Below are 13840 nucleotides of genomic sequence, written 5' to 3'. Positions count from 1 at the left end.
GACTAATAAAATACCATGCATGCAGATTCGCCTTCTTTTCGGAGCCCTTATTGTTCTTAAAATTGATATTATTTAGAAAAATGATCCTGAAAGTTCTTGATGACTTCGGGGGTATTGCGACTGTGTTTCCTAAAAGAGGCTCACCCACATTAATGAGTGATAGGGCACGGGCAAACTGCTTTACGTTCATGAAATTGAGATTTCGTCGTGTTTGTCCTTCCTGTTTTCTCCAGTCTCAAGGTTGTCTTAAATCATCTACCACAGTCCCTTTTTTATCACTCCTGCTCGGCGCGTGAAGAGGAAGCTCACGCTGCAGAAGCCAGGGATCCTGGGTTCTGCTTATTGGTTCTGCGGATTCTACTCTGCCAATTTTGCTCTGAAATATTGGCGCGCAGTCGTGCATCACTACTGCCCGGCGCACGTTAAAGACCCCCAGGTTTACAACAGGCTTGCGCTTGATCTGCACTTGCTAAATTTCTCATGCCTAGCTGAGAGAAAAGTTGCACAGGCAGACAAACTTCCGGCTGTCTAAGCATACGTACATTGTTACCAAGGACCGCCTTGAGTAAAAACATGTCCATACCAAGAAAGAAAAACGCCGATGATGTGACTACTCAACAGTTTATTTGAAAAAAAAAATCCGTGAACTTGTGAGTCGTTTTTGCAAGTCCTTTCCTCCGCAGAACCCAGAACGAGAACGGCAAGGCGTAGGGAGTCGTAACCCCGGAACGATAAGCAGATATTTATTTATAAAAGATCGGTGTCCTATTGGTCTCGATATTTGAGCACAAAATACTAAAGGTAATTTCAGAAGAAAAAAAAAAAACTACAATGAAAACGCCGGTTCATTAATATCGCGGTCAAGCAAGACGAAGACGAGGCTCAAGAAGAGCACGCGCGCACCCGCGATAGCGGTCACACTCTGATTCCAAAACGCCACAAGCAATGGCTAGCTTCTTCCCGAATTGAATTGTACATAGTGTAAATAAACGCAGATTTAACAGGAAAGATGTGTTAGCAGTTACCAGGAACAAGTTTCAAATTCTACTCCTAGATTGCGTCACCGATCCGTGTGGCCGTGATAATGTAGCTGGGCTTGTGGCACCGATCAACGCACCAATGTTCGACCGAAGCTACACGGTTAGCAAGTCCCGTGTATTTAGCGAATATTTGGGGTGAACACGCTATTTACACAAATTAGCGTTAATTTGCACGTTGAGTATTGGATAAATCGTTCAAAATTAGTGATCGACCGAATCTGCCGAACTTCAGATTCGGCAAAGTTCGGCAAATGCCGAACGTTTGCAGGAAAGTTCGTCAAAGATTCGGCGAAAATTTGGCAAATGTCTGCACACGTGTGAGAACGCGACGAAGCCTTGGATTGCAAATGGACGCCGTGCAGTCGTGCGGTTGCCATCGTGCAGTGTAGTTCAACCAGTGGCCACGGCGAGTTACCGAGTAGGCGACGTGGTAACTGTGTGTTTGTCAAACTTTGTGAGTGTGGTGGTCTTCAGTATTCCCTGCTTCTAGAATGTAAGATCGAACAGTAATTTACGCAGTCCACTGCGCAACTGACAAATGATGCGGAGCATTCTGAAACATTGAGACATTGGCCGACAATTACTTTAAAGCACTATTTGCAATAACAACCATTCGGTTTTCGCCTCAGAAGTAGTGTGTTCCAAAACAAAATAATATTACGTTTTCAATCAGCGTTTTTTCGCAACTTTCATGTATCTGCATGAAACTAAACACTGAACTATAATGCTCGACGTTGCACATTAGAAATTCACTCCACCTATCTTCCGAAACGTTCGTTTATGTCCTAACATAAAAAACAGGCATTTCAAAGGTTAAAAACGAGACGTTGCTGATATGGGACGCACACTTCCATGCAAAGCTGACGTCAAGTGACTCAAATCGAGAAACATGCATATTTACAATAATATTATTATCTCTTCTGATGAAGGCTCAGCAACCGTTACATTCGTTGTCCCGCGCTCACAAACCGCCGAATCTCAGAGAAAGCAAGAACGCAGCGTTATTGCCTTCATTTTAGCAATGTACACACACATGCAGGCTTGCGCTGATGATGCCTCAAAACCGAAACTCTCTTAGCGTGATTCGTGACTGCGCCACGCTCGCTTCTACCCAACCTCGTTTTCACGCCACTTCTGCAAGGAGTAACTAAAATTTCCAGTAAACACACAAAAACGACACCGATACAATTATCTTGCAGATTATCACCTTATTTAGTAAACATGTTGCATTTAAGTTAAGAAAAAAAGAAAGATATTATCTTTTTTTCGCCAGTAAAAAACGAAATATCAATGTGTCTGATAACAATGTATTTTTTGCCGAATCTTTTCCGAATCTTTAGAAAAGTTCCGCAAAAGTTAGGCTTCGCCGAATCTCAAGATTCGGCACCGAAATTTCGATTCGGCAAAAGTTCGCCCCATCCCTATTCAAAATATTGCGAGGTTGTAAAAAACTTGTTTTGGTTCGGTCATACAAGCACAGCCGTGTAGCCGACCTCGAAAACACGCATCACCCCCGGCGGCGACCGCCGCACTGCCGGCTATCGAAGCACCGATATGCTTGGGAACACACCTAGAAAGGACCGCCGAGACAAATGCCGCGGAAAGTAACAAGTCTCGGACACAGATATGCACCAAAAGCAATTACGCCATGTCGCGGGACGGGGCGAGCCCCGTGCTATAGTGCCTGGAACGCGTCTTCGACTGGCGTGTTAAGCGTCCTATGCTGCCCATACATTAAAGGTGGTCCCCAAGTGGCAACAAATGACGTCAGAGAAGCCGGAGTGACATGCTGTTGACTGTCGCGATCTTGGCGGTTGGCCGTAGAAATGCTCGGGAAAGGCGCGAGCGAACGCAAGTGTCGCTATCGTCACGGCGTCTCAGGCGTCCCAACTTTCGGCTGCTGTAACTTCCGTGGACTGTCACAGTGGGGAGCGACCTGCAACAGAACAGGCGTCTGCCATATGTACCACAGCTCTTGGGTCGCCGCCAGGGTCGCGACTGGCGACAACATGACACTTATATGACGTCATCAGGTGGAAATCGAGGGACCACTTTTTTGAGCGCGGTAAACACACCAGTCGGAGACGCGTTCCAGGCACCGTACCCGCCAAGGAGGTTAGATGTACTAGGAGAGGGCACGTTGCAATATTGGTGAAGCCTAGCCATAAAAAGTTTAAACGATGTTGTGGCCAACGTGACCGTAGATCTCTCTGGCCATTGGTGCGCGTGACATGTCCCGTGTGAGATGGATGGCTGATTGTAGAAGGACTCCTTGCAGGCTTGCGCGCGCTCCGTCCGGTAGGTTTTATCAGATCGAAGGCTAGCCTGTGGTGTATTCTAGTACCCCATAGCTAGACGAAGGCTAGCCACGGTCACGTGATGTGGTCACGTTGGCGTGGTAAGTAAGGAGAGTAAGGGGGAAAATGAGAAAGAGGCGAGGCGTCAAGGGAGCATGGCTTGTGCACTACGCGGCCGACTTCATGCCCTCTCCTACCCTTCTATCCTCCTTGGTACCCGCGCTTACCACGCTCGCTGCCATCGCTGCCATTCCTGCCATTGATTCTGGCCGATGGCAATGCGGGTTTTCTCTTGTCACCCATGTTTGTATTTATTTCAGGGGTCTTGATAATAGCTTCTTACACACCACAAATAAAGTTATGGGTGTAATTACTCGTTCTAAACAGTTAAAATGGATATAAAAAGCGTACCCTCGATCTGAATACGTGATATTGCAGTTGGTTTTGTTTTGGCTTCAACCCTTCAACTGCAAGCGGAGGTGCCGCCGCTTCTTATGAACCCTCCTCAAAATTTACGGCGCTCCGTGGTGGCCGCCATATTAAAACTTTATACCAGTTGCTGCATCTGTAGGTCATCTTTAAGTTATAGCTGACAGATAAAATCTGGCCACGGCGCAACGCCGATGTACGCTGGAAGCTAGAGCCGGTTTGCTTTCGTTGCTTTTCTTTGGTCGGAGAAAATCTTGCAAACAACGCACGTTTAGCATGACGCCGTTATTGTTTTGGTTTGTCGGGACGCTAGAAGCTCGTAGGCTTGCGAGCACATGTTGCGAAGACGTGACCGGAGAAGTTCCTCTGTGATGTTCCCAGAAGACGGAAAAAATCAATCGTGATCATCGTGTGTGTTTGAAAGCGAAGGGAGTCACAGAGTCCACGAGTGCGCAACCACAAGCCAAGGTTCACGACAGCGCTGCGTTGACTTCGGCGATCTCGTTCTATTTGGTGCAACACGGCGATACGAAAAAGAGCTGAAAGGTTCGTGGTGTGTGGTGCGGTGCTTGGAGGTAGAAACCCACACTAGCACGGAACGCAAATTGGTTATTTTGGGGTTGAGGGTCAACGGGTTCAGTCCCGTCGTCGTCAGCTGATCCGGTCCAGCTGGTCCGGGAGGACGCAGCGAGCGTTTTTAAAAGTAAATCCTCATTCTTTCCGTTTCAAACTGTGAAAGTATCCCTACGCATACCGTGAGTAAAAAGCTGCGGGCGTTTTCAACAAGATACGCCGTTTTAAATGAATAAAGAACTCCGGATTGTTGTCCTAAATCTGCCGTTTTTATGCTTCGTGTTGGACAGCGTTAGCACAGCGACGCACACCGCTCGAGTAGATGATTCAGTCCTGCAAACTACCGGTTATGCAAAATTACAGGGAACCACCGATATTTTCCTGTAAATCGCGTGCGAGTTTGTTGCGCTCATCATGCGGCGTGAATAAATTAGGGCAAGATTTCCTACCTGCCCACAGATGCGTGAACCGAGATCATTTTTTACGTAGTGAACGTAGTGTTTTTTCTTCATTTTCGGAAGAAGCGTTGGTGCATTTATTATGCTACAATCACTTAGACTTGAGAAATTGGAGACAGCGAGCAAGTTTTCCCAACTTTGTCTCTTCTTCTCTGGCACTGCCCTTTTTCAGTTTCAGTAGGCATAGCTACTAGCAAGTACAAACTACTCGAAAGCAGGTAAAAGACAGGGAAAGGTTAGGACGGTGCGAGCTCCGTGCTTCGCGTTTTTCGCAAGGTGACTGGGTAAATTCTTTTGCGAGGTATGCGAAATATACAAGTGATTTTGTTATGTCCGTCGTTTGCGTCTCTCCAGCAACACGAATAAGATGATCTGCAAAGGCGCAATCATAAGCCAAGATTTACGATAGCACTACGTTTGGTGCGGTGGTCCGTGCAGTTGTATTTTACCCTGCTCTCTGCAACACCGCATCATGGCGAAGAGCTGGAACGGTCACGGTTTGAGCTGATCCTCTATTGAAATTAACCCATCAGCCTTGACGAACGCCCTCGTCAGGTTCCTGTCAGAGACAGGCCTGGGCAAGAGACTTTAAAACTGCACAAGTTCTAATATTCTTGCAATCTTTTTTTTTTTTGTGTGTGATACTTTATTTCTTTTTTAACTGTCGTATCCCTCATTCCCCCTCCCTACTGAAAGTAGCGAGTCAGGAGAGGACTCCCGGCTAATTTCTCTTAAATCCTTTTTAACGTCAAAAAAAAAAAAAAAACTTTCTGGAAAGTAAGATTTTCTTCTTCCCTTTCAGGAAGTTAAATTCAGCTATGTTTACCTTTTTTTTTTTTAGTATCTTCTATTTTCGTCGTCACTTAATTTTCCCTGTGACCAAAGCGGTTCCTCATAGTGTAATGGGCGCTATTTAAATGGTGTTGCTCGTTGAAAAAACTGTGTGTGTCTGTCCCTCGTATATTTTTTTTCTGTTTTTATTCTTTCCGTGTGAACTGTACTCCATCCAAAGCGCTCTGCTATGTGTGCTTAAATTAGTTGCAAAGCACAGGAGCCGTGGTTGATATAAAGCGCCAATAAATATCTGCTTATCGGTCGGGGGTTACGACTCCGTACGCCCTGCCGTTCTCATTCGGGATTCTGCAGAGGAAAGAACTTGCAAAAACGACTCGCAAGTTTACGGATTTTTTTCGAATAAACTTTTGAGTAGTCATATCATCGGGAAATTATTACACACACCACAGCGCACTATAGCAAACGACACTCACACCCAACACACGAAAAATAAAACAAAATTCAAACAAACCGTGGTGACTGACAACTTTTTTTAATTTTTTTTTTATTTGATGTAGAGAAAGGAAATCAGAGATGTTAGCCTGGAGTTGATCTCCTGACTGGCTACTCTGAGTGGGGAGGGGAGTTAGGTAATGAAAGATATAAGTATGAAAAGAAGGCGTTCCATCTCAGGCCCACACACACACTCACACGCGCGCGCAGTACATAAATTAGTGAAGAAAAAAAAAAAAAAAAAAAAAAAAGGCGGGCAGCTTTTGCGATTTTAGGTCAGAGTCTTTTGTCAAGGCCTGTTGCTGACAGGAACTTTAGAAGGGCATTCGTTGACTTCGCAGCGTGGCTTTCGTCATCCCATGGTCCGAGAAGATGTTAAAGAGTGAGGGCTGATCCAGTTGTCTGATGAATGTCTTTGTAGAGCTGGTGCCGATTATCAGTATACTTAGGGCATTCAAGTAATATGTGTTTGATGTCTTCAATGGTTCCGCATAGGGGGCAGTTGGGTGATTCGAGCTTTCCGATGAGATGGAGGTAGTAGTTTGTGTAAGACACTTTTAGGCGCATTCTATGAAGAACTGCCTCCCGTCGCCTCTTGAGACCGCGTGGAACTTGGAACGTTAAATTTGGGTCAATTATTTTTAAGGACGAGCTCTGGTGGGCGACCGCTTTCCAATGACGCGCTGCAGTAGACCTCCCCAGGAGTGCCACAGCTGCACGAATGTCTGATCTTGTAAATGGAGCCATAACTTGCTGAACGAGGTCATGGCCACGTGCAGCCATAGCATCAGCCATTTCATTTCCTTGTAGGCCACAGTGGCTAGGTATCCATTGGAAAGAAATTGAATGTCCTAAAAGGTTAGCATCTGCATGAACTTTCAGAATTTGTAGAACTAATTGCCTATTTGGACTTTTTCTACGTGGAGACTGCAGCGATTGGAGAGCTGACTTAGAGTCAGTAATAACTGTCCAAGTGCGAGGAGACACATCTAATATGTAAGAAAGCGCCTCACGAATGGCTACCAACTCTGCCGCAGTGGAGCACATTCTGTGAGACAACTTGTGGCCCGCGCTCAGAAAGAGCGCCGGGGACGCCAATCTAATCGATGATCCTTCATGTGTAGTCGACGCATCTGTGTATAAATGGCAGGAGGAAGAGTGCCGCGTATATAAAACAGACAAAGAAAACTGACGAAGAACAACTGGAGAGAGCGCTGATTTTTTAATTATTCCTGGGATGTCTGTGTGGAGCACAAGAGGGGGCAACAACCAAGGAGGCGTAGCGAGAATGAGAGAGTCCTGATATGCATCTGGAATGTTTTCTTTGTGATCAATAATGGCATGCGCAATGCGGCTGTAGAAACACCTCTCCGGTATGTCCGCTAGGTGGTGCGAGTCATGCCGTGTAAGGTGCCTTATGTGATTTCGTAGGGTCTCCTGAACGCGAATGGCTCTGATAGGTAGGCAGTGAGTTTCAGCTATTGTATCAATGGTCGGGGTTGAACGAGGTACCCCAAGGCATACTCTGAGCGGCTGTGCTTGAAGAGATTCAAGCTTTTTCATGTTTGTGCGACTTAAACCATGCATAACTGGCAAGCTGTAGCGGAGAACGCCAACGAATAAGCTGTTATATAAACGCAGAAGTCCAGCTACGGATGTCCCCAAGGTTGTGCCGCTTATAAACCTCCCTAAACTAATAAATGTAGAAAGCTTCGTCTTAAGATGTTTTAGTTGCGGATTCTATGTTAGGCCCTTGTCTATATAAATTCTGAGAAAAAGATGATTTGGAGTGTAAGAAATATCTGTACCATGGAGGGAAAGAGGGTAAAGGCTCATTTTCATCCTCGTGAAAGCTACAGCTGCTGATTTTGTTGGAGCAATTTCAAGCCCCCGATCGTAAAGAAATTGGGATACTTGAAAAAGTGCCTTCTGTATTTGAGCATGTACCTGCTTAAAAGAGGCAGCGGTTGCCCAGAGGCAGATGTCGTGGGCATAAAGTGTAAGGTGCACGGAATCTGGTGCAGCCTTCGTAAGCCCGATAAGTGCGATGTTAAAAAGAACCGGACTAAGAAAGCCCCCTTGGGGTACGCCCTTCGCTAAAACATGATATCAGGTGTCGCCTTCTTTGGTGTGCATGTAGATTGTTCGATTATGGACGTAGTCAGCAACCCAGTCAAACAGTCGCCCACTAATTCCAACTGATCGGAGTCCTTGTAGAACGGCTGAATGTCGGATATTGTCGAAAGCTCCACGTACATCGAGAAACACTGCTATAGTAAATTTTCCCTGAAACTTCTGGTCTTCAACATGGGCTACAAGATCGATGACGTTGTCAATCGAGCTACGGCCTTGCCTGAACCCCGACATTGTAGCTGGATATGCTGAGCTTAATTCGAGGAACCACTCCAGCCGTGACAGAATTAACCGCTCCATGCATTTGCCGACGCAGCTAGTTAAAGAAATTGGCCGGTAAGACTTCAAATCAAGAGGAGACTTACCCGCTTTGAGTACAGGAACGATGTTCGCAATTTTCCACGCTTGTGGAACATGACAGTTTGTCCATGAGTCATTAAATATCTGAAGCAGCAGCTGGCGAGCTGCTGGTCCTAGGTGGGCAAGTGTACCGTAAGTGATTTTATCTGGACCACGCGAAGAAGAGTGATCAAGGGAGGCTAAAACTTCATCTAGTTCTGGTGCACTGAAGATGGCATTCATGGGAGCTGAAAAAGAAGTATGTTCAGCGCTTAAATGCAGTGGAATATCGTTGTTTAAGGCTGGCAGAACGAGTGAAGCGCAAAACTCTTCAGCGATGTCACGTGGCGAGCGACCTGTGTGGAGTGATAACGCAAGAAAATGCGTTTTTTGTTGCGGTTTTGATCTTAGTCCGCGAGCAACGTGCCATATTTTTGACAGTGGAACACGGGGATCAAATGAGGAAGCACATGTTCTTCTCCACTTCTTCCGACCTAGTTTATCCAAGTGACGGCGGATATGTTTTTGGGTGCGCCTGTCTACTCGTACGTCAGCAGCTAATTTGGTTCGTCGAGCGCGACGCTCTGCCCGTCGACGAATCGCTCGAAGGTTTTCGTATTCCGTATCCACAACGGTGCGCGAGGCTGGGAGACGGACAGTCCTGGTCGCTTCCGTCGCTGATAGCTCTATCGTTGAGACAAACTTCTCGTAAGTGCTTGTTCTTTGCAGCCGCAGTTCCACATTGTCTCGAAAACATGGCCAATCCATATATGAAGTGAGAACATGATTATAATAATTTGCTTGGAACCCTCTGACCGTTATGTAGGTAGGCATATGGTCACTGCCATGAGTCTCTATATCAACAAGGCAAGAGTTTTGGGACAGGAGCTCGCGCGACATGAACGCAACATCTAAACAACTACTGCAGCGACTACCTCGAATGAACGTAGGTGAACCATCATTCAGGAGACATAGGTCGTAAGAGTCCTCCAGATCGAGTAGCTCTCGTCCCCGTGGCGTCGTCCTTACACTGCCCCACGTCACATTATGGGCATTGAAATCACCTACTAACAAAATGTGGGATTTGCATTGTCGAATAATATTATCTGATCTCGAGATATCGAAGCCGCAGGCCGGAGCTATGTATACAGCAATAACGGTGAATGTAACTTTCCCCTTTCGAACTGTGACACTCACATACTCATTGTCCGGATGAGGGGTGATATCATGTGACACATAGGTTAGGTCTTTCCGGAGCGCAAGAAAAACTCTACTAATGCCATTAGGACGAGCCGACTGAAATATTTCATATCCCGAAAGTCGAAAGTCGGATGGAACGCGTGATTCGCTAATAGCTAAGATAGGAAAGTGATATTTGAACATAAGCTGTCGGAAGTCGGAAAGCCGAGGACGAAGTCCTCTCGCGTTCCACTGAAAAACGGTCGCATTTTTAAGACTCTTTTGGAATGACGAAACGTCAACCATTATTCTGATGCGAATTTCCTGCCATCGCGATAACTGCGGGTTCGAATACTAGGATTCCTTGCAGAATGCTTTTGAAGGCACATGATGGTAGTTGTGTCGTGAAACTTCGTAGGGCAGAGAAGACAAGGCAGATGATATCGCCAATTGTCATGGAGCAGAATACGGAAGGTGCAGGTTGCTGGGGACGCTTATCAGCTTTGACAACGTCGCTGTATGTGCGCCTGTTGGCCGTGCGGGAAGATACGTCTGTAGCTTTGAACTCATCTGTAGAGGTAGCGGGCTTGCGAGGAGGTCCTTGGTTTGGCGTTGGTGGGATTGTTGTAGATGCCCGAGTCTTCTTTTTGGTCTTCTGTGGCGGCCCCTTAGGCTTGGCACCTTGTTCGGCAACGCTAGGCGTTTCTTGGGCATCTGCAGTGTCCGTTGCACTAAAAGTAGCGCTTTTTGGTATTGTGTTCTCGTTCGACGGCGAAGCGAGCTTTGGTCCATGAACAAACTGCTTTGTTCTGGCTAGGGCTCTCAGGCGCACCTTGCAATTTACATAGTCCGCAGGGTGTTCACCACCGAAGTTTGCACACTTGACTGCCGTTTCTCCCGGGCAGTCCCTCGTTAAGTGTGGTTGAGCACACTTAACGCGCACCGATCTCCTAGATGCCTAACATTTTTTTCTCTTCTTCTGTCAGGTGTAAAGATGGTGTAGTATTACAGTTGTTATAATTCCTGGCGATATGTTCTGCTTCGATAATTTCTCGGGTTAATTGGTTACTGTTCACCTAAAATTGTACAAGATGGCAGGTGAACGTCGCACCCGCAATCTCGGCAGTGTATGCCTAGAGCCCTGAGTTGGCTCTGGTAATGTTGGTTTTGTGTTAACGGAGCCTATCATTAAGGCATCGTCCGGTCTGACATATGTACACTTTCCCGCACGAAAGAGGAAATGAGTACACCACTTCATCGGCACACTCAACGAACCTGTTCTGATGGTTTTTGGTGCAGCATACTGTTCGGTGGGAATCAGGCGAGTTGACTTGTTTACACAAGTTGCCAAGCTTATTGGGAGCAGTGAAGACGACATTGATGTTGAACTTGTTAGCGCTTTGGCATATGAGATATTACAAAAAAATTGTTTCACTATAGAGGTGCATAGTTTGTTTAGGAACAAATAGAAATCCTAGGCCCAATTCAAAGTTCCCGCCAGTGCACTCTGACGTAACAGTGTACCGCAAGGTGTCGGGGCGGTCAGAAGGGAGGCATCGCCGGTAGTCACGTGAGTTGTCCCCCTCCTCGTGCTTATACCGCGAGCGTGTGTAATATTTCTTTTTATATTTTTGTTGTTCTCCGCGCCTCCACGAGCGGTCCAAGCAAACAAGGTTTCTTTTATTTGATTTTCATCGCTTAATGTTGCTGTAAAGGTAGAAGAAGAGGAGTCCGTGAATCGACGTGATCAACTACACTGCCTAGAAGCGGCTGTACGAGGGACTGTGCCGGTATTTCAGCAACTAAAGAAGAGATCACACTGCATGCATTTCCGAGAGACATACAAGAGATGGACCGGTGGCAGACTGCGGTTTCCGCAGGACAGCTATTAGAATCCGTGGGTAGGCGATGGATATGCTCGATGCACTTTAGTGAGGAAGATTACAACCCTAGGCGAAGTTTACTAAAACTCACAGGCCTCGATGTAAGACCTCAACTGCAGGTCTGTAAGTTTCCTGCCTATCTCCCTGCAGTAGCGGCACTCAGGAGGCTTGAATTCAGGCATCACGACGCATCGGCTGCATGTGCACCTAGTAAAAATGTTCTAGTCATGTTCTAGACAAAACACATACTTTATGTTTGACGTTTACTTGTATTTGGTACACCCACCAGTTCGTATTCTTCAGAGGGCATGCAGGCGTCTTCAGCCTGGAGAGTATCCTATGATTCAACGACCTCGGTGTCTGAACCTCCAGCAGTGCGATCGGGCCTGTTGTATGCTAGCACTCGTAATTTCTGCAAGCGGTCAAAAAAATCTTATTTTTTTTTTCAAAACCTGATAGCTTGTGTTATGCCCGGTATACCTCTGTATGATCGGACTGACGGCATGCACTCGTGCACTGGCTTGTACTCGCAACGCTTTCATCATTGACCTCCATCACGTCGATCCACTGACTCTTCGTCCTCAACTTTTACAGCACGCAAACTAACCAACGGTGCAGCAATAAAGAGCTATAGACGCTTTGCAGCAGCTGTGCATGGACGCCGCCATAACTGACCTTCAGATTTTGTTTCCTCTTATTTCGTTTATTTCACTTCATCATTACCATAGCAGGCCAGGTTATTGCCACATTAGATTCAACTGTGTCCTTTTCTAAAGCATCGGCTTTTGTAGAGGATCGTTAACTACCGTTTCAGTTGCTCGGCATCTTGGTAAGACAAGAGAAGGTCAGCCATGGCGGCTGTAATTTGGCGCGTGTGTAAAGCGTCTATACTCCGTTTCACCTTGTGTCGTACCGCAGGAAAGGCTACAAGCGCGAGCTCCTTGCTCTAGGGCACATCTCGGCGGCACAAGCTCTCGTGCACCAAGGGCAGCTGCCAACGCTATGAGCTCGCATATCTAGTCATCGCTGCGGTACAACATAAGGTGAAACGGAGTATAGTGGAACTGAAACTTCGTTTTCTACGATCGCTCGTACAAAGAGCAGAATAAAAGAAAAATAAAAAATAAAAAAATAAAAAAAAAGTTTTAGGCACAGTCGCGGAGAGCACGACTACAGTGTACTAGAATACTGGGGTAGTGTTGGGACCGGAGCGGCTCGGCAACGGGAGCTCGTGAGGGCGCGTGTATTGACAGTTCGTGGCGGCGCTGTAGTCGAGTTATCCGGAAAAAATCGCGCAGCCCGCCTTTTTTTCTTTTTTCACTTTGAGCGGTGCACGTGCCGGTACCACGATTTTATACACTCCGTTTCACCTTATGTTGTACCGCAGCGAAGGCTAGAAGCGCGAGCTCGTAGGCTTGGCTGCTGCCCTTGGTGCACGGGAGCTTGTGCCGCCGAGATGTGCCCTGGAGCAAAGAGCTCGCGCTTGTAGCCTTTCCTGCGGTTCAACACAAGGTGAAACAGAGTACAGGGCACATAAAAAAAAAAATAAAAAAAGAAAATCAATAGCTTCAAATCTTTTTTTTTTTTTTTTCGGTAGGCAAATGGTTAATGAACGGTTTAATGGGCCATGTTGCAATTTCAGCTTTGAAGGGAGGCATTATTAAAGGCCAACCCAATTTAGAAAGTTCGCGTACAAAAAACGAGCTTTGAGCGAAAGCAACAAGGCGCTCGTTTTCGTTGTGTTTGTCCGTCCCTTCTCGTTTTCTTCCTGAAGCTTAATTACCTCTGCCAACCCGCTCGTCCGCTAAAATTTAGCCTTTCTTTGCTTAACTAAAAAACCGCGCGCTGAAAGCGCGAATGCGGTTGTGCTGATATTGATGCGTAGAGGAATGACACAGTTGTTTCTGTCCCCTCATCACTAACTCGACAGTGTGTCTTCGGTGGACTCGCCGGCGCCACACATCAAGACGACTAAGTGACTATTCTTGGTATTATTTTCAAACGCGGTTTCTGAATCAAGCGAAGAAAGGCAAACTTTTACGATAAATTTCGCGAACCTTGTTGCCTTTTCGCGAATATTCGAAAATGTGTTTGCCTTTAATAATAACTCCTTTTAAAACCGCAATTGCACCATGGCCGTGAATAAACATGTTAACTAACAGATTTTGGTTAATAATTAAACACTGCAACGGTTATTCACCCATTTATTGTCTACCGAGCCC

The 13840-nt window shown here is 46.3% G+C and overlaps 1 protein-coding gene across 1 annotated transcript in view; it reads left to right on the top strand.

Moving 5' to 3' along the window:
• The window catches only part of LOC120843996 (protein tyrosine phosphatase domain-containing protein 1), a 170543-nt gene that overhangs the window by 109732 nt on the left and 46971 nt on the right, over nucleotides 1–13840 (top strand). The gene's annotated exons all lie outside the window — the stretch shown is intronic.

Source organism: Ixodes scapularis, unplaced genomic scaffold (genome assembly GCF_016920785.2).
Source record: "Ixodes scapularis isolate PalLabHiFi unplaced genomic scaffold, ASM1692078v2 ptg000005l_1___fragment_3__unscaffolded, whole genome shotgun sequence".
Lineage (NCBI taxonomy): Eukaryota > Metazoa > Arthropoda > Arachnida > Ixodida > Ixodidae > Ixodes > Ixodes scapularis.
Note: the sequence above shows the minus strand (reverse complement) of the source record. Positions and strands in the feature narration are given on the sequence as shown.